General features: G+C 40.6%; 1 non-coding gene across 1 annotated transcript; it reads left to right on the top strand.

The window, feature by feature from the left end:
* The first annotated feature begins 13,708 nt into the window (after positions 1–13,708).
* On the top strand, positions 13,709–13,827 carry LOC145410236 (5S ribosomal RNA). Its single transcript, XR_013899222.1, has one exon. It is a non-coding gene; the product is annotated as a 5S ribosomal RNA (ribosomal RNA).
* The last annotated feature ends 11,952 nt before the right edge of the window (positions 13,828–25,779 follow it).

The following is a 25,779-nucleotide window of genomic DNA, read 5'->3' as shown; positions in this document are numbered from 1 at the left end:
CCAGAGAAGCCAAGGGGGTCTTTCCTGTTCACGTCCATTGTGCTTGCAGAGTAGATGACGAAATCAAGGATATACCCCGTCTCACAGTCACACAGCACAAAGAACTTTATCCCAAAGCGGTGGCGTTTGCTGGGGATGTACTGCATGAATTTGAGACGTCCTCTGAACAATACCAGGGATTCGTCTATGACGACTTTCTGCATAGGACGGAAAAATCGCATAAATCGATCCCTAATCCTGTTGAGAAAATCCCTCACTTTCCACAAAGGGTCAGTTTGGGACAGGTTTCCATTGTCAGCGAAGTGCAGGTATCCTAGCAGCTGTCGGAACCGATCCTGTGACATATACTTCCCGAATGTTGGGATAGAAGTAATGTCATCCACGAGCCAGTACTCCTCCAACTCATGTCTCCTGATATGGGGCATCAAGAACATCAGTGCAAAGAACACATACAGCTCTCTGATCCCGACAGGCAACCACGACACTTGCTTTGGTGAGCCAATAGGGCCCAGCCCTTCTGCTGCACACTGAGCTGCATACCTATTGGTCTCATCGCTGACATGCTGCACGATTTCGTCATCCATGAAGGCCAGGAAGTAGTCAACAAAATCATCTCCTGCGTTGCATGGAAAGGCAGGCTGTATTCCAGCATTTGTCATATCAAACGGCGGATTGTGTGGCTGAAAATCTGCACCATCAGACCAAACAAATGCATCAACTTTCCCTGTGCGTGGTTCAGTGGAAGTGGCAGGTCGCATTGCACTCGTTTCCCCGTGAGAAGGAGCTGAGGTGGAGGCAATGGGTGAGGCAGGAGGTGAGGCAGGAGGCGAGCGGGAGGGGGGCGAGGCAGGAGGCGAGCGGGAGGGGGGTGAGTGCTGGGGCGGTGAGTGGGGGGTTGGCGAGGGTGAGGGAGCTGAGCGGAGGGCAGGCGAGGGGGTTACTGACCTGGTGCATGGTGAAATTTGACCCTTTCTTCCCCGCTTATCACCTCACTTATCGCCCAGCTTTGCCCTCCAACTACCACGCATCCCCTTTGTTCTAGGCCGGCCTGCCCTGCTTACCCTGCCTGCACGGCCTGCACGGCCTGCCTTCCCTCGCTGTGCAGGCTCTGGGAATTCATATTCCTCAGATGATGTAGACTGAGGAGAGGGCACGGCAGAAGATGAAGATGATGTGAGGGCAATAGGGCTAGGGGAATGGGAAAGTGGTGGGAAATGCTTGCTAGGGCCTGGTGTAGGAGATGTGAGTCTGTGCTTCACTCCCTTCCCATGTACAACACCAATTTTCCCCATAGGCGCCTTCCCTTTCCCAGAGTAAGTTGGGGGTGGTGGTGGGGAAATTACACGCTCACTTTCATCACTGTCACTGTCAATGGTAAAGGGTTCACCACCAATCACTGCAAAATCGTCACTACTTGCTGTAAGTGTATCACTCTCACTGCCACAATCCAGAGTTGTACTTACAGTTTTGTCCAGCTCTGTTCTAATTTCTGGAGTGCTCAACCCCTTCTGCCTCGCCGTTGGCAGTTCCTTCACCGGTGTAGAGGTCGAAGGCACACTAGCACTAATCATTTGCGAGGAGGAAGCGAGCGACGATGAGTCGGGACGGAGAGCCAGTATCACGCACAGAGCTGGACAGATACTGACTGATGCGTGTCAGGGCAGGGGTGGGGGGGGCCCCCTCGGGGTGGGAGGAGGGAGATGGATGGCTGGCGTGAAAGAACTCGACAGCTACTCTGCGTGAACAATTTGCGCACAGGAAAAACGCGCAGTGTTCAAAATATTCACGAACATTCCAGAATGACACCCGTGGTTTGGTCCAGTTTTGTCGATGTCATTCTGGAATGACACCCGCGGTTAAAGTGTTAAAGCCATCATACGAGATTCATAACCTGAAGTTTGACAAAAGATTTTGATAGTAAAGATATCTGTGATGTCGTGTCCGATGACGCTGAAGATTGAAAACGACATCCCCAAGGCAGTTAGAAATAAATAGAATAGAATATTTGGCAGGTTAGGGGGTACTTTAGGGGAGGTTGGTCATTGGTATGGGGTATCAGGAGACAAAGGAAATGTTGCAGGAATAGAGAGAGTGGAAGGGCTTGACCACCCTGCTTGGTGGCAAGATGTGTGTGGAAGTGGACTGTTGTTGAGTAGAAGCAAGTGAGGAGGTGGGCAGGTGGTGTTATGAGTCCATATTATAATTACAAATCATAATAGATAGATAGATAAATAGATAGATAGACAGCTCCATGCGAGCCTGGGAAAGGGAAATGATCTTGCAAGTTAACTGAGGAAATGTTGACGACACATAGGAAGTAGCAATGTCAGGGGATGATGTAGGTAGTGTGTCAGCGAGATAGCAGGGGAACAAAGCCTAGTGACATACACACATACTCACACACAGGTTTCTGGAACTTTCTAACCACAGTGTAACACACGTGACATGACCCCTGTTTCACCAGAATTTAGGAAGGAGAGCTCAGAAGGAGGCTAGCATTTGAACCGACAGGTAGTGGAGAGAGTGAACAAGAAAGAAGGGCTCAACTAGACTTACTTATTATATTGTCTCTGTAAGACATACCCTGCTCAACTTAGATTTCTCTGAAGATAATAAATTAAGATCCACTCACTGTATTCATCTTTAATTCCTACTACAAGAAATCGAGAGTGACAACTAAACAACAAACCTTCTCTACAAGTAACTACAAAGTCTTTTATGACATTATTTGGTGGCAAGCGGAACTACGGACATCGTCTCCGAATCAAAAGCGAATTTCTACAAAAGCAGGCAAGACTCTAAAAGATTAGCTTCAGTTCTACAGTGAATTCCTACAAAATACAGTGTACAATGCAAATAGCCTACAAGTCTACAAAACAACTCTATAATCTTCACGTAACTTCTAGCAGCAGCAAGAAGAATAAAAAACAAAGCAAGTAAAGAAGAGGAAAGACCAAAGCAACAAGCACACAAACCCCCACCACTCTCTCCCGCCTACCTCCATCGCTGATGCAGAGGTCAAGACACGCAGCAAAACACCAGAGCCACATTTATAACGCGACTTACTCACCTTTCTTCACCCAGGTTTCGCATCGCTATTCAGTATTCACCACAGCTACCAGTGTAGGAAGCCGACGTCACCATGTACTGAGATGACATCACAACGCGAGTTTGCCACGCCAAGCAACGTGTGACTGACACCAGGCACTTCTCACCCACTACTCATTACTCATTATTCACATAGCTCCTACTCATACTCATTTATTTCCACAGTATTGAGTTGGAAATTCGACGTTCTATGCTGAGGTTTGCCTGTGACAGCTGTTAACCACCACAAGCACCAGGCCATGGAATTTCCTGAGTAATATCGTCCATCAACATAGCACTAGATTTATCAAGAGATCTTCAGTCAACCCTGCATTTTTCTTCCGAGATCGACATTTGCATCGACACACCTCTACGATCTGAATCAAGTGGGTGAAATTATACTTACTCATTTCTTCTCAGTGCTAAAATTAGGTATATTCAACTTCTTTACTTATTTCCATATATACACTTGTACACTCACTATCTATCATTTATTTCAACTCATTTACTCATCTATTTAGTTAGGACATAAATAAACAAAAGGCGTCTTTCATAACACCATATCTTAATGACAGGGATATTTTCGCCACCACCCACGTTAATACCAGATGAAACACAATTAGCCACAACAGATTCACAATTAGGAGAGCACCAAGGCGACACACCCCTTGTACAAAACTCACTACAAATTAAAGACCAAGAAACAAATATGTCAGTTCCAGATGATGAGTGGGAAACCCCCTCTGACGTAGCAAGTGAGGACTTTGTCGCTAACTTGCACACATATGCCAATACACTTAACAGGGTTCACCGTTCCGGCCGAATATATTCCACCATTCCCTCACACAACGATAAACAAGTCCAAGTTAAATTAACAGAGCAAACAGTGAAAATGAATCACGAAACAAATACCGCAGATCTAACAACCCCACCTCATGTGTACGTGTACCATGAAGATAAAACTGCCCCCAAATTCTCTGGCACGGTAAATGATCGCATTGATGTTATTTCATTAGTCAGTCAGTGCGAACAAATGTTCATCAAGCGCCACATACTAGATGAACAAGAGAAAATTGCCATTTTTTCATCTTGCATAAGCCAGGAAAGATGTCCAGCAAGCAATTTATTGAGATCTGACAAGCTCCTTAAAGCTAGGACATATGATGAATTTAAAACTGAATTTTTGAAGAAATTTTCTGGAGGTATGAACTTCTTGCCTGGTGTAATTCCAGAATTACATAAGATTGTAGATCTTGTAAGGGAGCACACTACAAACCATGTACTCAGTGAAATAACTGCTGATGTCTCCACAATCAAAAGAACATTGTTAGTTACTTTGGAAAACTCAAATTGGATAACAGATGATGGAAAGATGTCCCCAGACCTCGTCGTGGACATCATTGGTTATGTAGCTGCCTTGTGTAAACTACCTGATAGGACCCTTGAGATCGCCAAGACGATCACGTACACCCCAGGCATGTGCTTACTGGACTTAATGAACGAGGTAGAGATGCAATGCAGTAAAGCAGGTATGGTCGACACACCCGCACATTCGAGTAGAATGAGAGTACCTGGGACAGTATCAGCTGTGAAAACATCTACACCGACCCCAAACAGAGAACAAAATTGATTGCGACCCGAAAGCAGGCAGAGCAAACAACCAAACGTGACGAGGGCTCGATCACAAACACCAGGCTACAGACAGTTTCATAAGTTTTCGCGCAGCCCGAGCAGGTCTCTCGCCATAAACAACACTACTTATGGGAAGTCACCTCGTAGGTCACGGTCAAGAGATAGGTCCATTCTATGTCATTATTGCGCAAAACCAGGACACACAAGGTATGAATGCTTTATCAAAGCAAAAGAGGATAGACAAAAGACACAAGGATTTGGTCCTTACTGTAGGCATCATAGATACCAAGGGCACTGGACCAGTGACTGCAAAACAGTAGAAAAAATTGTGTCCATGTTCAAATCAGGGGAAGACCAAGTCATGACAAAAAACGAACAAACGTAAAGAAAAACAAGTCCAAAATTCACATAGGAGGCATGTTGGGAAATGAGTGTATCTTGATACCAGCTGTATGTGAGGATCAGAACGTTTCCTTATTTTTAGATACAGGCTCTCCAGTGAACTTAAAACGGTTTCAAATAAAAAACTTCACTGCAACCGATTTTCCAAGATTTGCAGGTAAAAATTGGCCGGCATGTAAAGTAACTGTTCCTCTACCATCCCTCAGGCTGTCAAGGCCACACACTCACTCGCTCCCCCCCTCATGCTGGCTCTGCCTCACTCTGCCTGTGTGCCTCACCCAGTGCTGTACATAGTGAAGGCATTTTGTAAGTATTTTCATGTAAGTGTAAGTTGTAAATATTTTTTTGTAAGTGTAAGGACTATATAGTGAAATTAAGTTGTAAATACCTTCTTGTAAGTGCCAGGACTGTGAGTAATGAAATCAGGTTGTACTTATCTTCAAGTGAGTGTAAGACAATGCATTCACAGTGAGAAAGACACGCAAATTGTGATAGATGCTGAAGTAAAAAGTAATCAGAAAAGTGTACTGAACATTGCTATACCTTCCCAGCTGAAATACATGAGTTATACCTTACATAGATAACGGCTTTCTCTCACGTACGTGGTGAGCGTGAGTGAGCGACTATACCTGTACACGAGTAAGCAGGACTCAATAAAACTCATTTCCGAGCCTCAGTTAGCATTTTTAATGACGAAATTCGTTGTTTCCACATCAAAATCTATCATTTTAGCCAAACAAAAAAAAGGTCAAAATGGCTGGCACTGGGGTAATCCATAGGGGTAAAAATAGCTGGCATGCGGCGGGTTAATCACGAATAATTTATGGCCCCCTTATTTCAGCCACAATTATGTTACAGCAGTTGAGCCACACAAACATTAGACTCAGATGAACCACATTTCAAGACACCGGACATCACACCTTCTAACATTTATGCTAAACTACGCTTGTTCACCACATTGTATGACGAACATTAAGACTCCAACATTCATCCAATACATGTTAGTGCATACGGAGTTACAGATCACCTCAGAGGATCTGTATAATCACACCCTTCATCTTTCAAAACGAAACAGAGTTTCAAAACATGCGCTCCCACCACCTGTCCCCCCTCTCCTACGTTCCACCTCGCCTCACAGTCACCTCCTGTCAGAGAAGCAGTGGGATCCAATGTCATTACTGTATTTTTCTTTCTACCTTCCTCTATACATACGTGGCAAACACTTGGATTTGCAGACAGAGTATGACTTGACTGAACATTGTTTCTGTGGGTACTAGATACTGGGGCGGAGAGGAAGCTTTGCTGGGCCTGCCCATTCACTTACTATTACTATGATGTTAACAAACACTTTGGTACCACATTTCACCTAATACACCACCCGTTGCACTCGTTAGAAGTGGAGGTAACTGTACATGTAACTTGGGTAATGGTACATCACTGCCTGACTCAAGATGATATATTATTTTAGACCAAGGGTGGGAAATCTCCAGCCTGTGAAGGTCTAGCTTCTGGCCCGCCAACCTGCTTGGCATGAGCATAGCAATTGACCCACGAAACCCCACCAAAACAACGATGAACTGAAGGCAAAGTTCTCCGCTGTCCTTCTTCTGTGATCTCGTACTCCCTTCTAGCAATTTTCCAAAATGCATTGCACATGTTCAGTGCATCATGGCCATATTTGGCAGGACCTACTGTTGCGAACAATTCTTCTCCAAAATGAAGTACATGAAGTCTGCCTCCATTCCCAGCTCTCAGACCGTCACTTCAATGACATTCTCCTGTTGTTTGCATCATCAATCGAGCCAGACATTGAATCATTTCATCATGGCAAGCAGCACCAGCTGTCTCACTGATTTGCATGTTTTCCAATAAAATTCTTGTATATAGTCACTTTTGTGTTCTCATTTGTCACTTCGGCCCTGGGCTGCTCCTGAAAGTCTCATCTGGCCCTTGCTCTGAAAAGGTTGCCCGCCCGCGAAATTTTTTTTCCTGCCCAGTTCCCCCACTTTGCACATATGGCACCGTTGCCCTGTGTTTAGTTTGGCAACGCCGCGCAGCAGTGAGCCATATCGGATGCCAGGTTTAGTATTCATCACAATTATTTACTTTTTTTATGCTTGACTATAAATATAATACCTGACTATCTATATTTTACATGGATTGAAAGAATAATAGAGACATAGAGGTCATATAGTTTTCGCTGCCTTAGCTTAAATAAATATAAAAAGAGGCCATACCACTGTCTTTACTTCGTCACTCGTCTGCTGAGAGAGAGAGAGAGAGAGAGAGAGAGAGAGAGAGAGAGAAGATACTCTCTACACTTTGCTAAAATTAGTTATATGTTGATTTAATGAAAATGCGGTACGTCTTAGGGGTGGTACCTGACTGCTCGTTGAGAACACTTATCAGTAACATATGTTGTAGGCCAATACTACTTTACCTGTCATTTCTTGTCATTGCTCCCAGACGTACGATTCAATCAGCTGTGTTTACAATCGGCAATGGCGCATCACAGTGAGTTTATTTTTTTAATTCCTTGTTTCTCTTGATTTACTTATTTTGCACACAATGGTCTATAATGTCTCATGTCTGACCCAATGCCTGTCATCAGCACATGGGAAATAGCATATGGTGCCTGGTGCTGTGTAATATTTAATAAAGATTATACCGTAACAAATAAAGCTTTGCATTTCATCAAATACAAAAACCCTTCAAGCATACTTAACATGAAATAAAGGACATGAGAACATGAAAATAATCTGAAATGTAACCTGACATATGATTTTCCTAATATACCTAAGAAAAACAAGAAAATAATCTGAAATCTAACCTGACAAATGATTTCACTAATATACCTAAGAAAAACAAGAAAATAATCTGAAATCTAACCTGACATATATACCTAAGAAAATGTCTAATGAAACATTGATATTCAGGCATCATTGATACCAATATTTCCCAGCTTGCAGCAGAAATTACCAAGGTTAACCCTTAAGAATGATCATGAAAAGCGTTTTAGGTGATTAAATATTATGGGTCATTAACCTCTCTCTCTCTCTCCTGTAAACACAGCTGATTGAATCGTACGTCTGGGAGCAATGACAAGAAATGACAGGTAAAGTAGTATAGGCCTACAACATATGTTACTGATAAGTGTTCTCAACGAAGTCATGTACCACCCCTAAGACGTACCGCTTTTTCATTAAATCAACATATAACTAATTTTAGCAAAGTGTAGAGAGTATCTTCCTTGCATACTCACTTTTTATTGATGACCCTGCATGTTATTATTTTATACTGTTTCAAGCTCTCTCTCTCTCTCTCTCTCTCTCTCTCTCTCTCTCTCTCAGCAGACGAGTGACGAAGTAAAGACAGTGGTATGGCCCCTTTTTATATTTATTTAAGCTAAGGCAGCGAAAACTATATGACCTCTATGTCTCTATTATTCTTTCAATCCATGTAAAATATAGATAGTCAGGTATTATATTTATAGTCAAGCATAAAAAAGGTAAATAAAATTGTGATGATGGCTCACTGCTGCGCGGCGTTGCCAAACTAAACACAGGGCAACGTTGCCATATGTGCAAAGTGACGGAACTGGGCAGGAAAAAAAATTTCGCTGCCCGCCCCTGCTTTAGACCATACTGGGTCCTGTCTCTGTGCGTGTGAGATTTCTTGATTTGTAGGAATCGTTTCACCATTGTTGGAGAGTGATTCTCGTGGACTTATTGTAGCAACACTGGCTGACGGATTTCGCGATAAGGCATCTGCTGCCAAAATTACTTCACCATTTATGTAGTGAATATTTACATTGTAATTCTGGAGTTAGCATTTCCATCGTGCTCTCCTCCCAGAGAGGAGTTTTTCTTGGAACATGCACAAGAGAGGTTTGCGGTCTATGTATAGGCGAGTTTCGTATCCATACACAAGGTCACGAAATATCTGTAGAGCAAATATTACCGCTAAGGCTTCTAAGTCTGTTATAGAGTAATTTTTCTCTGCTCCTTTTATATGTCTACTGGCAAAAGCTATGGGGTGGTAGCCTATTTATCTCGTTTATCCTCTTGCATCAATACAGCACCTAAATCTTTGAGGTAGGCACCTGTGCAAATTATGAATGGTTTTGTGAAATTAGATTAGGCCAAGCAAGGTGCACATGTAAGTTTACCTTTTAATTCATTAAATGCTATTTTTTGTTCCTCTCCACTGAAATACTGCTTGTTTGTTCAGTAGGTGGAATAATGGTTCTGCTATATGGGAGAAATGTATGAACAATCGTAGCAGCTGGCCAGGCCTAAAACTACGGGGAAGGTTGTACCAGTATAAAAGACAACGACACAAAACACCCAAATAAACAAACAGTCAACATAGAAAGTATCCTTGGAAAAGAAAGCATTTTGGTCTCTGCTGTATGTGAAGAGGAAGAGATTTCATTATTTTTTGGATTCAGGCTCACCAGTGAATTTAATAACACAAGATGTGTTAGAATGAATTTTTAGAAATAGAAGGAAAATGACGTTTTTGGAAAATTCAGGCTTAAATTTATACACAGTGGATGGTAAAGAAATACCAGTTATTGGTATGATTCAGTTGAACATGAAATTCACAGACCACAAAATCATTCACTACCACCTTTTACGTAGTAGTAAAATTATCAGTTAGAAATATGCTGCATGGCTAAATGCAATGAGGACACGAAATATAATATTGATGCCTCATTTCAATGGAATTAACTATAACAGCGAATTCATAGAGGAAATTCCATCTCCTGATACTACAACCAACAATTACCCAGCAAGCATTAATTATGGTATAAATTTACAACCAAAACCATTCATGCAAGAGTAAATTGAGAAACTATAATATCATTGTACTGGAAGAGACTATTAGAATAAAAGGCCTTTTGAGAGAAAATGCGCTATGTTGGGTAAATGACAAGGGTGAGACTGTCATTTTAGCTAACATGAATGGAGATGTGAGGATGAAGAAAGGAACCTGTATTTGTAGGTTAGAGCTTTGCCCAGCTTGAAGTGACAGTAGCGGGAGCGTCGAACAGAGTAAACTCGTCAGACAGAGAGTGGATAAAAGAGCATTCGGTTTGCTCAGATAATTCTGATGTGGAAAATAATTTATTAGATTTACTAAAGAAACGTAGACAGACTGTTGCATTACCTGGTGAAAACCTGGGATGTATAAATCTAACCCAACAACATATTAATGTAAAACAGGATACACAACCAATCTATGTGCCAGCGTACAAACACAAAGTGTACTAGCAAAGCAGTATGTGGATGAAAAGTTTGGACATCACTGAACCTTCAGTATCCCACCGCTGCAACCAAATATGATAGCATGGTCATAGATACTTGTGTACTATTTTTTTTAATACTAACTTGGCCCAGATTTTCACCCTTAACCAGCTTATTTCCTGTAGCTTAGAGGCAGAGAAAGACAATAGTACAGCTCTACATCCTTTTCACAGCACTTCTTCGTGACTAGCATCATATTCTAGTGTTAATCCCTTGCCACAACTCTGCATTGAAGATGAAAAGATAGCAATTTTAGGCCAAGGTAAAGTAAAAAGAATATAGGGAGATTGAGAGGTTGATTGTTGATCGTCGATGCACTGCCAGAATAAAGTCGTGAGATGTAGTATGGCTCAAACTTGTTGGTGCTTATTAAATGGTGTGCCGTCGGCTAGTGAATAGGTAGGTCTCTCTTTCTCTTTCTCTCTCACCTTCCCCCTTTGTGTATCAGTGAGGTGAGTTACAGCACTCTTGGGTTACGGAGCTTATTGTATAGTTATACCAAATAGTGATTTACAGCATAACATAGCGTGATGGCAAAGCCTCCTATCTGACCCTCGTGTTATCGGGCCTTCTCGCCAACCCCTTCCGACCTGAGGGGAATCTCTCCGACATTATATACAGCTTGGAGAGGATGTGTGTATATAATGTAGTGTCTAGTAGATTTCCATTCAGGTGGACTAACGACTGGAGCTGTTTACCTCACGTGTTTAAATACATCTTGATATTCTTGGTTGTCTGGACTACAGAAAGATTGTTTGAGATACATCATATGTTAAGCATTCTTGATGGTCTGGAACAACAAGATTGTGGATATACATTACATGGATTGACATTGTAAGCAAGAAGCTGTGTATGACTCCAGCAAACATTACATCCTGTACATCGTATTATGAGATATATACTGTAGAATGTCTACAGCAAATCTAACTATATTCTTTTAGGGAGAATTTTTTAAAAACCTAATTTTATTTTTTAACCCGCCCCATCCCGACCACTTTTCCATCACTGATTCTCCCCAATCCCGACCATTTTTGGAAAAAAATTTTTTTGGCTCAAACCTCCGCTTTTGGTGAGAAACATCGAAAATTCATTGATAAATCGCTCACCTGAGATTTAAAATACTCGATACAGGTAGCAGTACCTCCTCACCTTGCTGTGTTTTCTATCAGGCTGGCTCCAAAGAAAACGAGTTCTATGGGAGGGTAACCATTCCACACCACTCATAAACAGTATTTATTTATTTATTTGGTATGAATGTGTATGTAGTATGAGAGTATATTGGTTTTCACACAGTAATATAGGCAATATAATCATTGTTTCACTCACAAAACACATCAACATACCTGACCTTTTTTGGCAACATTACCTGATCATCATTTCTGACTTTTTCCTCTAATGCTATGTAGAGTTTGTCCTCCACATTGTCATCGATTGGGGAATCACTCTGGCCCTGAATTACGTACCGTGGCACGACATGTCTTTACTGGCCAGGTCACTGGTAACAGGTGAATTGCCAAGACAATGCCGTGCAGGGGGGGGGGAGGTCATACTGGTTAAGACATTGTCCCTGCATGGCATCTTGTAGAAGAAAGTGTCCCATGTATACATACCAAAAACCACTTGCAATAATTGAAAATTGTGCAAATTAGGGACCTTGCAAGTGATTCACGTTTATATACGTCAACGAGATTGGCAGTGACAAAATGTGTGGACATTTATTCATGTCAACAGGATGGGGCGGGTTAAAGGGAGAGAAGAAATTTTTCTTATAAAGCTAACTTTATTTTTTAGGGAGAAAAAAAAATGCAAATCCCAACTTTATTTTACTAAGGGATACAAGAAGAAGAAAAATACAAACCTAACCTTGTTTTTTAGGGAGAGGAGAAAAAAAATTGCAAACATAACTGTTTTTTGGAGGGGGAGAGGAAAAGAATTTTTTTCAAAGCTAACATTATTTTTTTTAGGCTGAAGAGAAGAAAAATTGCAAATCTAATTTTATTTTTGAAGGAGAGAAGAAAAAATTACAAACCTAACTTTTTTTTCAGGCAGATATTTTTTAAAAAGAAACCTAACTATTTTGGGGGGAGAGAGAAGAAAACTTTTTTTTTTCTTTCTACAAAGTTAACTTCATTTTTTTACAGAGAAGGAAAAAACTTACAAAGCTAAATTTTTTGTAGGGAGAGAAGAAAAAAATTACAAACACAACTTCATTTTTTACAACCATAATTATATTTCATTTTAGGAAGAGGAGAAAAACATTGCAAACCTAGCTTTATTCTGTTTTAAATTAAATAACTGATATTGTTTTCATTAACTCATTTTACCCATCAAAATAAAATATTGTTACGTCCACACCCACACTGCCACAGGCTCCAACAGCAGTAGTACAGTACAGGAAGGACGTTGCCCAGTGAGTTGTTTTTCCTATGGTCAGCCTTTAGGTGTGCAGTACACAAGATCAGCTGAGTCGAAAATAAACACTGGCTTCTTAAAGTTCACTGTCTTTATTTTCCATATAACTACACTTAATGCTTTCCAACTACTGTTCTCACAAGCACTGGAGCTTATACACTTTAGGCTACTAACTGCAATTACACTTAATGCCTGACAACACTTCACAGTTAGTACACTTAATGCTTTGTAACAATTATTACACAAGTACCGAAAACAATTTTCAATGACAGTTATTACACTTAATGCTTGACACTTCACTGTTTTCTCAAGTTCCAATGATATACAAATTTCAATAACCCATCACTGTTTGCCACTGCTTTCACAGGTACCAAAAATATACAATCTTCACTGACACTGCACTGCACTGAACCAAAACCTACTGCATTTTACTCAGACTGACTTGACACCTCACTAAACTTGTAATAATCTCTTCCCATCTTATATAGGCTTGTATTGTTCTAGACTGATGTACATTCCACTAGAACAACAGTTGCCAATTCGGAGACAACCCAAACATGCTAGAGTTCTCTCATAACACTCTAAATCATTTACCATACGAACTTAAACTACATAAATTAACAAGCAGTCACTTACATAAAACATTATAGAGAAAAAGAGCAGAAAAATTAATGCATAGCTTATGAAATAACTACGCTCACAAACAACAGGCAAACTGGCAACTCAGATGACTCGTACTGGAACTTACGGTACGAAAAACGTTTCGAAGGTACGAGACTACCTAACTTGCAAATCCCCCTTCATAACACTATCCCCTCTCTTGTTCTTTGTCGTCCAGACAAAACTACACAATATACACAAACTGTGCCAACGGCCATACCACGTTGAGTACACCGCTTCCCATCCGATCAGCGAAGTTAAGCAACGTTGGGTCTGGTTAGTACTTGGATGGGTGACCGCCTGGGAACACCAGATGCTGTTGGCATCCCTACGTGGCAAGTGGGGTTGGTGGAGGATTGGTGCCCCTCCCTGTAAAACAATTAACTCTGAGCCATTGGCCACCCCGTCTGGGATACATGGTGTCTGGCAATGAATGAATGAATGAATGAACATAAACCCTAATTCTAATGAAACATCTAACTGTACACAAAATAATCCTTCAACTTATCAGATCTTCTACACTGCTTCTGACGATGTCCGTGTCCCTCCACACAGTCCACTCCTCCCTGGAAGGTCTTGGTCCTCTTCTTGACACAGCACACATCACAGGTCCGAAACCACTCTTCAACATCCTGACGCATGCCAATCCAGTGTGTCGCAGCCGGCTTAGAATTGTCTTCACTCCCTGGTGCCTACTAGTGATCTGATTATGGTACTCATCCCAGATCTCAGACCTCATCTTCTTCAGAACCACCAGTTGCCAATACTCACTGAGGCCATTGGGCATCTCCCATTGACGCTCCAGTATGTTGTAACGAAGAAGGTCCCACTGACTCCAGCAGCTCCCGGTCGCAGGGCCCAACCTGGAAACTCCTCCCCATGATGGTCACACTGCATTCTGCTGCAGCCATTCCAGCACCGGTTGCAAATCTGCACCCTCCATCTGCATCCTCCCCAGGTCTTCTCTGTTTGACGCCAGCCCCATCACTACAGTACAGCAGCATTTCTTCCTACGATTCCCATTCCTACTATGCTGCATGTCGTCTGTCCTTCTGTCTTCTCGCACACTATTCATCAAGGTTCTCTTGCATTTCTTCAGTGGTGGGTCTTCTGCAGCCTTCTTATCATCCCAACCATTCTGATCCGCAAGTAACTTAAACTGTGCACAGTAAGCTCCCCAAGATACTCTACCATCATTTTCTTGAAGTTTCTTCTTAACTGGATTCCCATTATAGCCATGCACTTCGCTAGTTTGGGGCCTAGAAACTGAGGCATCATAATTATGTCCAGGACTTGAACCTCCAACATTCTGATTAGTCAATCCTGAAATGCCATCTTCAGATGCCCAGGATCCACCAAGATTCACCAGACACTGTCCACTCCTTTCATATGCTCTCTGTACACCAACCTGAGGCTCAGCAGTGCAATAATACTCTACAGCCTCCATATTCTCACTAATTATCTTCTCATGATCGACTACATGCTTCAACTGGTTATCTACATGCCATCTGCACTCTGTCACTATTTCCTTAGTAATTGACTTCAACTGGTTGTCTACATGCTATCTACACTCCTCCACTATTTCCTCACTAACTGTCTTCAACTGGTTGTTTGCATGCTGTTTACACTCTATCACATTATATCTTACCTCATACTTCTGCTGCTCTAGCTTGACATCTACTTCTTCCTTAACCCGCCCCATCCCAACGTTTTCTGGGCAGTGGCACGCCCCAGTCCCGACATTTTTGGACCTTTTTTTTTTTTTTGGCTCAAACATCCGCTTTTGGTGAGAAACATCGAAAATTCATAGAGAAATCGCTCACCTGAGGTTTAAAATACTCGATCTAGGTACGAGTACCTCCTTACCTGACTGGGTTTTCTAACATGCTGGCACCAAAGAAAACGAGTTCTATGGGAGGGTAACTATTTTATCCACTCATAAACAGTATTTATTTATTTACTTGGTACGAATTTATATGTAGTACAAGAGTATATTGGTTTTCAAACAGTAATATAGGCATTATAAGCATTGTTTCACTCACTAACTCATCACCATTCATGAACTTTTTTTCCCACATTACCTGATCATCATTTCTGACTGTTTCTTCCTCTAATGCTATGTAAACTTTGTCCTCCACATTGTCATTGATTGGGGAATCACTCTGGCCCTGAATGTCTTTATTGGCCAGGTCACTGGTAACAGGTGAATTGCCGAGACAATGGCGTGCAGGGGGGGGGGAGAGGTTATGCGGTGTATCCCATTGTCCCTGCTTGGCATCTTGCAGAGGAATAGAGGAAGGTGTCCCGTGTATACGTGCCAAAAATCACTCGCGAAATCACTCGCGAAAATTGAAAATTGTGCAAATTAGGGACCTTGCAATGTTGCCGCGTTAATTCATGTCTCCGGGATATGAGTGCACATCATGTGAGGACGTGAATTCACGTCTCCGGGACGAGGCAGGTTAAGCTGTTGCTGTTCTTCCTTCATTTCCCCCATGAAAGCATCCAGCTGTCCTTGCACCCTCGGTTGTAAGTCCTTCTGTTGCTCCTCTGATGCCTCTTCAAGTTGTTCATATCGCTCATTTTGTTCTTTATGTTGTGCCACTAGTTGTTCACTCTGTGGCTTCAGTTGTACACTTTGTACCTGAAATTGTTCTTTGAGTTCTTTAGTATGTGCCTGTATTAGTTCTTTTATTTCGTTCCTGAACTCTTTCTGTTCTTTGATTCGGGCCTGAAATTGTTCTATAAGTTCTTTAGTTTGTGCCTGTATTAGCTCCACGATTGTTGCCAGGGAAATTTCCTCCTTCTGCCCAGCTTGAGACCTTGTCTTCACACCTTCCGCTTCCATGTCGAAGGTTAGGCTCACTGCAGCCCAGAATAATCCCACTCCTGACACCAGTGTTAAGTCCCAGTCCCCACACTGCCACAGGCTCCAACAGCAGTAGTACAGTACAGGAAGGACGTTGCCCAGTGAGTTGTTCTTCCTATGGTCAGCCTTTAGGGGTGCAGTACACACGATCAGCTGAGGCGAAAATAAACACTGGCTCCTTAAAGTTCACTGTCTTAGTTTTCCAGATAATTGCACTTAATGCTTTTCAACTTCACTGTTCTTACAAGCATTGGAACTATACACTCTTTAGGCTACTAATTGCAATTACACTTAATGCCTGACAACACTTCACAGTTAGCACACTTAATGCTTTGTAACACTTATTCCACAAGTACCGAAAACAATTTTCAATGACAGTTGTTACACTTAATGCTTGACACTTCACTGGTTTCTCAAGTTCCAATGATATACAAACTTCAATAACCCGTCACTGTTTGTGACTGCTTTCAGTAGTACCAAAAATATACAGTCTTCACTGACACTGACACTGCACTACACTGAACCAAAACTGACTGCACTTTACTCAAACTGACTTGACACCTCACTAAACTTGTAATAATCTCTTTCCCATCTTATATAGGCTTGCATTGTTCTAGACTGATCTACATTCCACTAGAATAACAGTTGCCAATTCAGAGACAGCCATAACATGCTAGAGTTCTCTCACATTACATAACACTCTAAATCATTTACCATACGAACGTAAACTACATAACTTAACAAGCAGTCACTTACATAAAACATTATAGAGAAAAAGAGCAGGAAAATTAATGCATAACTTACGAAATAACCATGCTCACAAACAACAGGCAAACTGGCAACTCTGATGACTTGTACTGGAACTTACGGTACGAGAAACATCTCAAAGGTACAAGACTACCTAACTGGCAAATCCCCCTTCATAACAATATGAATTATAAGTAGGCAAATTATACTCGTATTGTTTAGAAGCAAGATTTGCTAGTTAGGTTGCCTGGACGTTTCTCGATTTTCCTTGTATTTTACTGTTATGAGTCAGAGTTGCCAGTTAGCCTGCGATTGTGAGTGTAGTTATTTCATAAGTTATGCCTTAATTTATCTGCTGTTTTTCTTTATAATGTTTTATGTGATTGCTCATTAAATTGTGTAATTTAAGTTCGTATGATAAATGATTGAGAATGTTATCCCTTTTGCGCATGATGACTCAATGTGAGTCACAATCCTTGCAATCTGAAGAGTAAACAATGACACAACATGACGCAAATTCCCTATAAATGATCATAGAAAGTTTTTCTGTGGATGGGTTTGTGTCAAATTTTGGTGAGTCAAAGGTGAGGGTGCCCAGGTCTAGAGAAAATATATGACAACACCCAGGAGCTTATTGGAGGGGCAACCAGCCTATTTTTAGCTCAATGTTCTCCCAGCAGCCAGCCTAGTAGGGTGTCTGAGCGGGTGGCCGGCCATTTAAATCCGCATTTTCTATTACCACACCGTCCATATCTTACGTGTATTATAGTGATATTGTGTTATATATAATGCAGTGTGCTTGTGAAGAAGGTTTATAAGTGTTTCTTATTTCAGAGAAAGCCAAATTGGAAAAATTATAACCGATTTTTTACTGTTCCCCTCCTATTACACTAAAACTATAATGCCATGCAAGCGCTTATCAGAGAAGGAGTACATGAAATACTTGTTTAGTGGAAGTGAAAGTGAAGAAAGCAGTGAGAGTGAATCTGATAGTGAATCTGGTGAGGAGAGAATGAGGAGGAGGAAAGGCAGGGCAAAATCTGCCTCCAAGGGAGGAGATAAGCGCAAAACTGCGGTCAAGCCCGTGGCATTTAGCACTAAAGACAGTAGTAGTACCATCACTACCACCACTCCTTTCACCACTGCCACCACTGGTGTAACTACTCCTGTCACCATTGCCATCACTCCTATGACAACTGACACCACTGCCATAACTCCTATGACAACTGACAACACTGCCATCACTCCTATGACAGCTGTCACCACTGCCATCACTTCTATGACAATTGACACCACTGCCATCAGTCCTATGACAACTGCCACCACTGTTATCACTGCCACCACTCCTACCACCACTGGTATAACTTCTGCCACCAGTGGTGTCACAACTGCCAGCACTGGAACCACCATGACAACAGAGACTGAGCCGTACCATACTGATGAAAGTATACAGCAGTAAATCACATGCAAACACACACGCACACACGCACGAGGCAACGAGGAGAGCAGATGCACGTCGCCACAACTCCATACGTGGCCAACTTGGCCAGTGGCATTACCTAAATTAGTATCTTTATATGAGTCAAGCTCTGTTCCAGGTTAGACTAAGTGGTGTTCTAATATAAAAAAGAAGAAGTTTTAAGTAATTCTTGTTCAAACAATAAAGAAAACAAAGTAGCGCAAGAATGCACAAAATCAGCTGATCATTTGTTTAGTCTACGACTGCACCACAGAATGTAAGTAGTATATGTGCTTTTAGTACTGCAGGATGACCACATACTTTTAGTAAAGCAAATCTGGAAAAGAAAAGGGTTGAAGATAGAAATCTGGATGATGATTTCTACCAAGAACTGGTTGAAATGGAGACTCACAATAAACTGGTGGAACGAGTACACAGACTAGAAATGGCTTTTCAGAATAAGGTTGATAAAATTAAGAAACAGATGCACTTGCAAAAGGAAGAAATAGAAAAATTAGGAAAGGAAGTCAACAAGAAAGACACAACCATAGATGAGTTGAGAGTAGAAGTGGGTACATTTAGGAGGAAAATTAGTGAAATGGAATAAGGTTGATAAAATTAAGAAACAGATGCACTTGCAAAAGGAAGAAATAGAAAAATTAGGAAAGGAAGTCAACAAGAAAGACACAACCATAGATGAGTTGAGAGTAGAAGTGGGTACATTTAGGAGGAAAATTAGTGAAATGGAAAGTACAGTAATCAACCACGAGAGTATTATGGAAGAGTTCAAAAATGATGCAGAGACAATTAGGCAAGCAAGCAGTCTGATAGACCAGAGTAGTGATACTGAAGAGAAGATAACACAGGTGAATGAAGTTGTGCAAAGCTACAAAATTGATGTAGAAACCACATATGCTGAAATGGTGAAAGTAAAGAAAGACTTAGAAACAAGGGTGGAAGAAAAAAGCATTAATAAGGAAGTGAAAAGAATAATCCAAAGCAATGCTAAATTAGTCAGAGATTCAGCAGATATCAGCAAATCTATAGTAATCACTGGTATAGAAGAGGAAGAAGTAAGAAACAAGATCTCAAGAGACAAAAAGGAGATGGCAAATGTTTTGAGCATAGTGAAAGAAGTATCAGAGGAAATCTGTAGTAAAGACATAGAGGTACACAAAAGGTTAGGGAAATATGAGAGAAGCAAGTCAAGACCCCTACAGGTAACTTTCCAGAGTGTAAACACCGTGGAGGAGATATTAGAAAATGCAAAGAATCTTATGGAAAAAGAGGAGTTCAAAAATGTATGGTTAAAAAGATGCTTAACACAAGAGGAACTGGAATTACTGAGCGAGAAGTGGGAGGAAGCAAAAACAAAAAATGAGGGAAGCTCAGAGGAGAAGAATACATTATTATTTTTTTTTTTTTTACAAAGTAATTGGATTGCAGGTACGAAAGTGGTACATAAACAGGAGGGAATAAAAAGGAGGAAGCTAGTAGAAACAAATTATGACAAGTATATAAACAAGATGATTAAGTTGATGTACTCAAATGTGGATGGAATGGTATCTAAATTATTAGAGATGAATGATTATATCAGAGAAAATGAACCACATATAATATGCCTAACTGAAACAAGATTAACACCAAGGATATCGCATGACATCCTAAACTTTAGAGGAATATAATATATGGAGAAGGGATAGGATCTTAAAAAAAGGAGGAGGAATTATAATATTAACTAAGAAAAATCTAAAAGTCAAAGAAATAGAACTAGATATACCCTCACAAGTAGAGCTGATTGCAGTAGAGATCAACACATCTGAAGGGAAAGTAATTGTAGCCAATTTGTACATGCTACCCAGATCAAACACATGGGAATGAGATGAATATGAGGACCTGGCAGAGAGTACAATTCAGAGTTTAAGATCATTACTACATAAAATGGAAGAGAAATCGGGAAGAATTATACTAACTGGAAATTTTAATACAAATATAAATTGGAATACTCTAGATATAATAAGCCAAGAAAGCTGTTGGGACCAAAAGCTCCTGGATCTCGTGCAAGAGTTTTTCCTAATGCAACATGTAAGGGAATGCACCAGAAAAAGAGGACTCAGTGTACCCTCAATGCTAGATCTCATATTTACTAGGCAAGAAAACGATACTGACAGTTTAATATATCACATTCCATTCGGCAAAAGCGACCATGCAGTACTAAATTGCAACTTCAGGATTGCATATGACATAGTTAACAGCAATGAAAGTTACAAAAAGAGCCTAAACTATAAAAAGGGAAAGTATCATGACCTAAAGAAGTACTTCTTAGAAATTGATTGGGAAAAGAAGCTTAGAGGACAAGATTTAAATGCTATATATAAAAAATTCAGTGAACTTTATGAAATGGGAGTCCAGAAGGATATCCCACAGCACAAAGAAGCAGAAAAGAAAATAAAGAAATGGTTCAATACAGAATGTAAAAAATCAAAAGAAAAAAAAGATTTGTTGTGGAATAGATACAGAAGACACAATAGTGAAAGGGCATATAACAATTATAAACAGGCAAGAAACGATTACACAAGAATAAGGAGGGAAGCCCAGAAACAGTTTGAGGAGGATATCATAAATAAAAGTAGTGATCAACCGAAGCTATTTTACAGCTACATCAGAAGCAAAACCAAAGTAAAAGATAAAATATAATCCATTACGGACGAGGGAATCACCTATACACAAGAGAAGGATATTTGTGAAGCACTAAACAAGAATTTCCAATCGCTTTTTACAGAGGAAAAAAATTTTGAGAGGGATTACATGGAACATGCATGCCTACACATACTACCAGATATACAAATATCAGAAAAAGTAATACAGGAGGAGCTAAGTAAATTAGACAAAGGAAAAGCAGATGGTCCTGATGAAATTTCATGTTGGGTGCTACGTGAATGTGCAAAGGAGTTAAGTAAACCATTATTTTTAATTTTCAAGAAATCCTTGAGACAAAGTAAACTACCTGATATTTGGAAGAAAGCAAACATTGTTCCCTTATTCAAGAAAGGGAATAGACAAAATCCACTCAATTACCGACCAGTATCACTAACCAGTGTTGTAAGCAAGGTATTAGAAAAGCTTATAAGAAAAGCTTGGGTAAATCATCTAGAAGAACACAATATGATAACAGAAAGACAGTTTGGTTTCAGAAAAGGAAAATCATGTGTTACTAATGTGTTGAGCTACTATGACAAAGTAACAGACACATTACAGGAAAGAGAAGGATGGGTGGACAGTATCTATTTAGATTTCAAGAAAGCATTTGGCACAGTACCACACCAAAGACTTTTATGGAAATTATACCATCAAGGAGGAATTCGAGGCAAACTATATTGTTGGATGCAAGATTTTCTCATAAAAAGAGAAATGGGAACAGTACTAAGGGGAAATTACTCATCATGGAGAGAAGTGACTGGTGGAGTACCACAGGGCTCAGTGCTGGCACCAATCATGTTTTTAGTGTATATAAATGATATAGAGAGTAACACTGGAAATAAAAGCTATCGAAATATGTTTGCAGATGACGCAAAAATACAAAGGAGAATTACTAACACAGACTCTTGTAAAGAACTACAAGAAGAATTAAATAAACGTCATGACTGGAGTAATATATGGCAAATGGAATTCAATGTGGACAAGTGTCATGTAATCAAGTTTGGTAAAAGTGGAAAAAGACCTGATTGGGATTATAAGTTAGGAAATAAAACTCTACACACATCAGAAAGAGGGAAGGACCTAGGTGTGATTATGAATAACAGACTATTTCCGGCTAACCATGTCAGTGAGAAGGTACGGAACGTGTATACACTGCTTGCAAATATGAGAATGGCGTACACCTACATAAATGAAGACATGCTAAGAGAGATAATAACATCATTCATCAGACGAACCCTAGAGTATGCATCAGTAGTCTGGAGTTCTCATCGCAAAAAACACATAGACAAGATTGAAAAAGTTCAAAGGGCCGCTAAAAGATGGGTACCAAGCTTAAAGGATCTAGGCTACGAAGAAAGACTAAATAAACTGAATCTACCAACACAACAGGAGAGAAGGAAAAAAGGTGAGATGATTATGCTATATAAATGCATATCAGGGAAGGAGAAAATAGACATAAATGATTACTTAACGTATGGGGAAGCATCAGCAAGAGGACAATGCAAAAAAAATTGCATAAGCAGAGAGGTGATAAAGACGTAAGGAAATTTAGTTTCCCAAACAGAGCAATTGATCAGTGGAATGCAGTACCGAATGATATAGTGTGTGCCAAAATAATTCACAAATTTAAGGATATGTACGATAAATATGGTTTAAGACACGGGGCGTACGAGCTTAACTCATTCCTGTAACGATACAATTTGATATGAACAATTAGGTAAGAACACACACACACACACACACACACACACACACACACACAGAGGCTGTGATCGTACCTGTCCTCCTCTCTGCAACTCCATCTCTTCTCAAGAAACTCTACAACACTGCTAGAGGACATGAGTATCTAGCTTGTTTGTCTAGTTTTTATACTATTGTATTATAAGGTACAACTGTGTGTTTACTATACATTTCCCATATGGAAAATGTGGTGCATTTCATTGCTATTCTCTCAGTAATTTTACTCATGAAGTATAGGGCGCATCAAAAACCTGAAGAAAGCATGCTCAAGCTGATGATTTCGTATGCATACTTTTGTAAAGCAAAGTAACCTATGTCTGCAAATAATTATTTGGGGGAAAGTTCCGAAAGACTAACATACTCCGTACTGCTACCGCGCACAACCCATCGTAAAATTTCAAAATTCATTTTCTCAATAACAATAAGGGTTAAAACACTGTTAATTATATCATGGGCTTCCTTAAACTTTGGGCTACAAAACTGGATACAATTTACATTTATGTTTCTTCCAGTGTCACTAATAACGTACGAAATAATAAAGCAATTTTTATAGTTTTTTTTTTTCCGATTTACTTGAAAAATACTGGACGGATCAACTCGAACCTGTCTTTTTTGAAAGATTGCGAAATTCTGCATGTAGACATATCCTTTGCAACTGCGCATCACAGGAAAAAATTTTCATGGTGATGTTGGGAAGTTATGAGAAGCTAGTTTTCACCTATATAAGGTTTATTCTGGCTTCGTTTCTGTACATTTATTAATCTGATTTATGTTTTTTTTTTTTTTCATATCTGATAGTATAAACATCAGCGAAGATGATGGGATGCGATTTATAACAATATAGGCACTTTCCCAGGGTAAATTGGGCCATAGACCTTTTTTTCTTTCCGCGCGAGAGGAGGCAGCCTGAACGGGATTTTGCTTTTGTGTGGGGAACCGAAACGTATTGAAAACTTATGGTGCCCAAGAGGGTTAAGTGTCAGTGCAGTACAGTTTGTATAGTTTCGGTACTTGTTGGCAAACAGTGAAGTATTGTTATCAAGCGTTAGGTGTAATTACAATTTGTAAAGTTTGTATAACTCCAGTGCTTGTGAAAACAGTGAAGTGAAGTCGGAAAGCATTAAGTGTAGTTATTTGGAATATAAAGACAGTGAACTTAAGAAGCCAGTGTTTACCTTCACCTCAGCTGATCCTGCGTACTGTACTGTACACCTAAAGGCTGACTATAGGAAGAACAACTCACTGGGCCATGTCCTTCCTATACTGAACTATGCTGTTGGAGCCTGTTGCAGTGTGGGATGGGGACTCAACACTGGTGTCAGGAATGTGGATAATTTAAGGGCTGCAGTGAGTCTAACCTTCGACATGCAAGCAGAAGGCGTACAGACACGAAGCGAAGCAGGGCAAGAGGAGGCATTGCTGGTTGCAATTATGAAGCTATTACAGGCACAACATGTACAACTGCAGGCACAGAGTAAACAACTTGAGGCACAATGTGAAGAACAAAAAGAACAATTTCAGGCACAAAATAAAGAACTCAAACAATAATTTCAAGTACAAAAGTGTCAAACTACAAGCACAGAATGAAGGTCAGAGAAAGACCTCAAAGAACAATTACAGACACAGAATGAAGAACAGAAGAACGATATGAACAGCTTCGGGAGGCATTACAGGAGCAACAGAGGGAATTACAACTGAGGATACAAGGACAGCTAGATGCTTTCATGGGGGGAATGAAGGAAGAACAGAAACAACTGAGGGAGGAGGTATATACTGAGCAACGGCAGCAGAAGTATGAGGTAAGCAATAATGTTATCGAGTGCAAACAGCATGTAGACGACCAGTTGAAGTCAGTTAGTGTGGAAATAGTGACGGATTGCAAACAGCATATGGACAACGAGCTGAAGATTAGTGAGAGAATAGTAATGGAGGGCAGACGGCATGTAAATAACCAGTTGAAGCATGTAGACGACCATGTGAAGATAATTAGTGAGGAAATTGAGGCTGTAGAGAAATATTGCACTGCTGAGCCTCAGGTTTGTGTAAAGGGAGCATATGAAAGGAATGGACGGTGTATGGTGAATCTTGATGGATCCCAGTCATCTAAAGGTAGCAATACAGGGCTGAATAATCAGAATGGAGAAGTTTTGAGCCTTGGTCTTAATTATGATGCCCCAGGTTTTAGGCCCCAAAACAGTGACATGCATGGCTATAATGGGGGTCCAATTGAAGAGAAACCTCAGGAGTCCGATGGTAGAGTATCTTGGGAAGCTTACCGTGCACAGTTTGGGTTACTTGCAGATTAGAATGGTTGGGATGATAGGCAGAGGGCAGTGCAGCTTAGTACTAGCCTTAAGGGTGCCGCAATGGAAATTCTGGGCCAGATGTCAGTGATGGAAAGAAACAGTTATCAGTCCCTAGTAGAAGTGCTAAAGTGCAGATATGGAACCATGTACCAGACTGAGGTTTACAGAGCAATATTCCAGAGCCGTGTATGGGCTCTAGGAGAATCCCTACAGCAGCTTGATCATGACCTGGAGAGTATGGCATACAAGACGAAACCTGGAGCAGCACCTAACCTGTTGGCTGTTCTACTGAGGAACCAGTTCATTGATGCTCTTGATAGTGCAGAGTTGAAAGTGCAAGTGAAGCAGGCACAACCAAGAAGCATGCAAGAAGCACTAGTCAGGGCTCTAGAATTTGAGTCATACTTCATGTTCAGTACATCCACTTTTCAGGCAGGTCGTAGTGCAGGATTCAAG

This window comes from Coenobita brevimanus, chromosome 84 (assembly GCF_032717465.1).
Source record: "Coenobita brevimanus isolate Jiangsu-jjx chromosome 84, ASM3271746v2, whole genome shotgun sequence".
In the NCBI taxonomy this organism is placed as follows: domain Eukaryota; kingdom Metazoa; phylum Arthropoda; class Malacostraca; order Decapoda; family Coenobitidae; genus Coenobita; species Coenobita brevimanus.
This window is presented reverse-complemented; position numbering and strand designations above follow the sequence as displayed.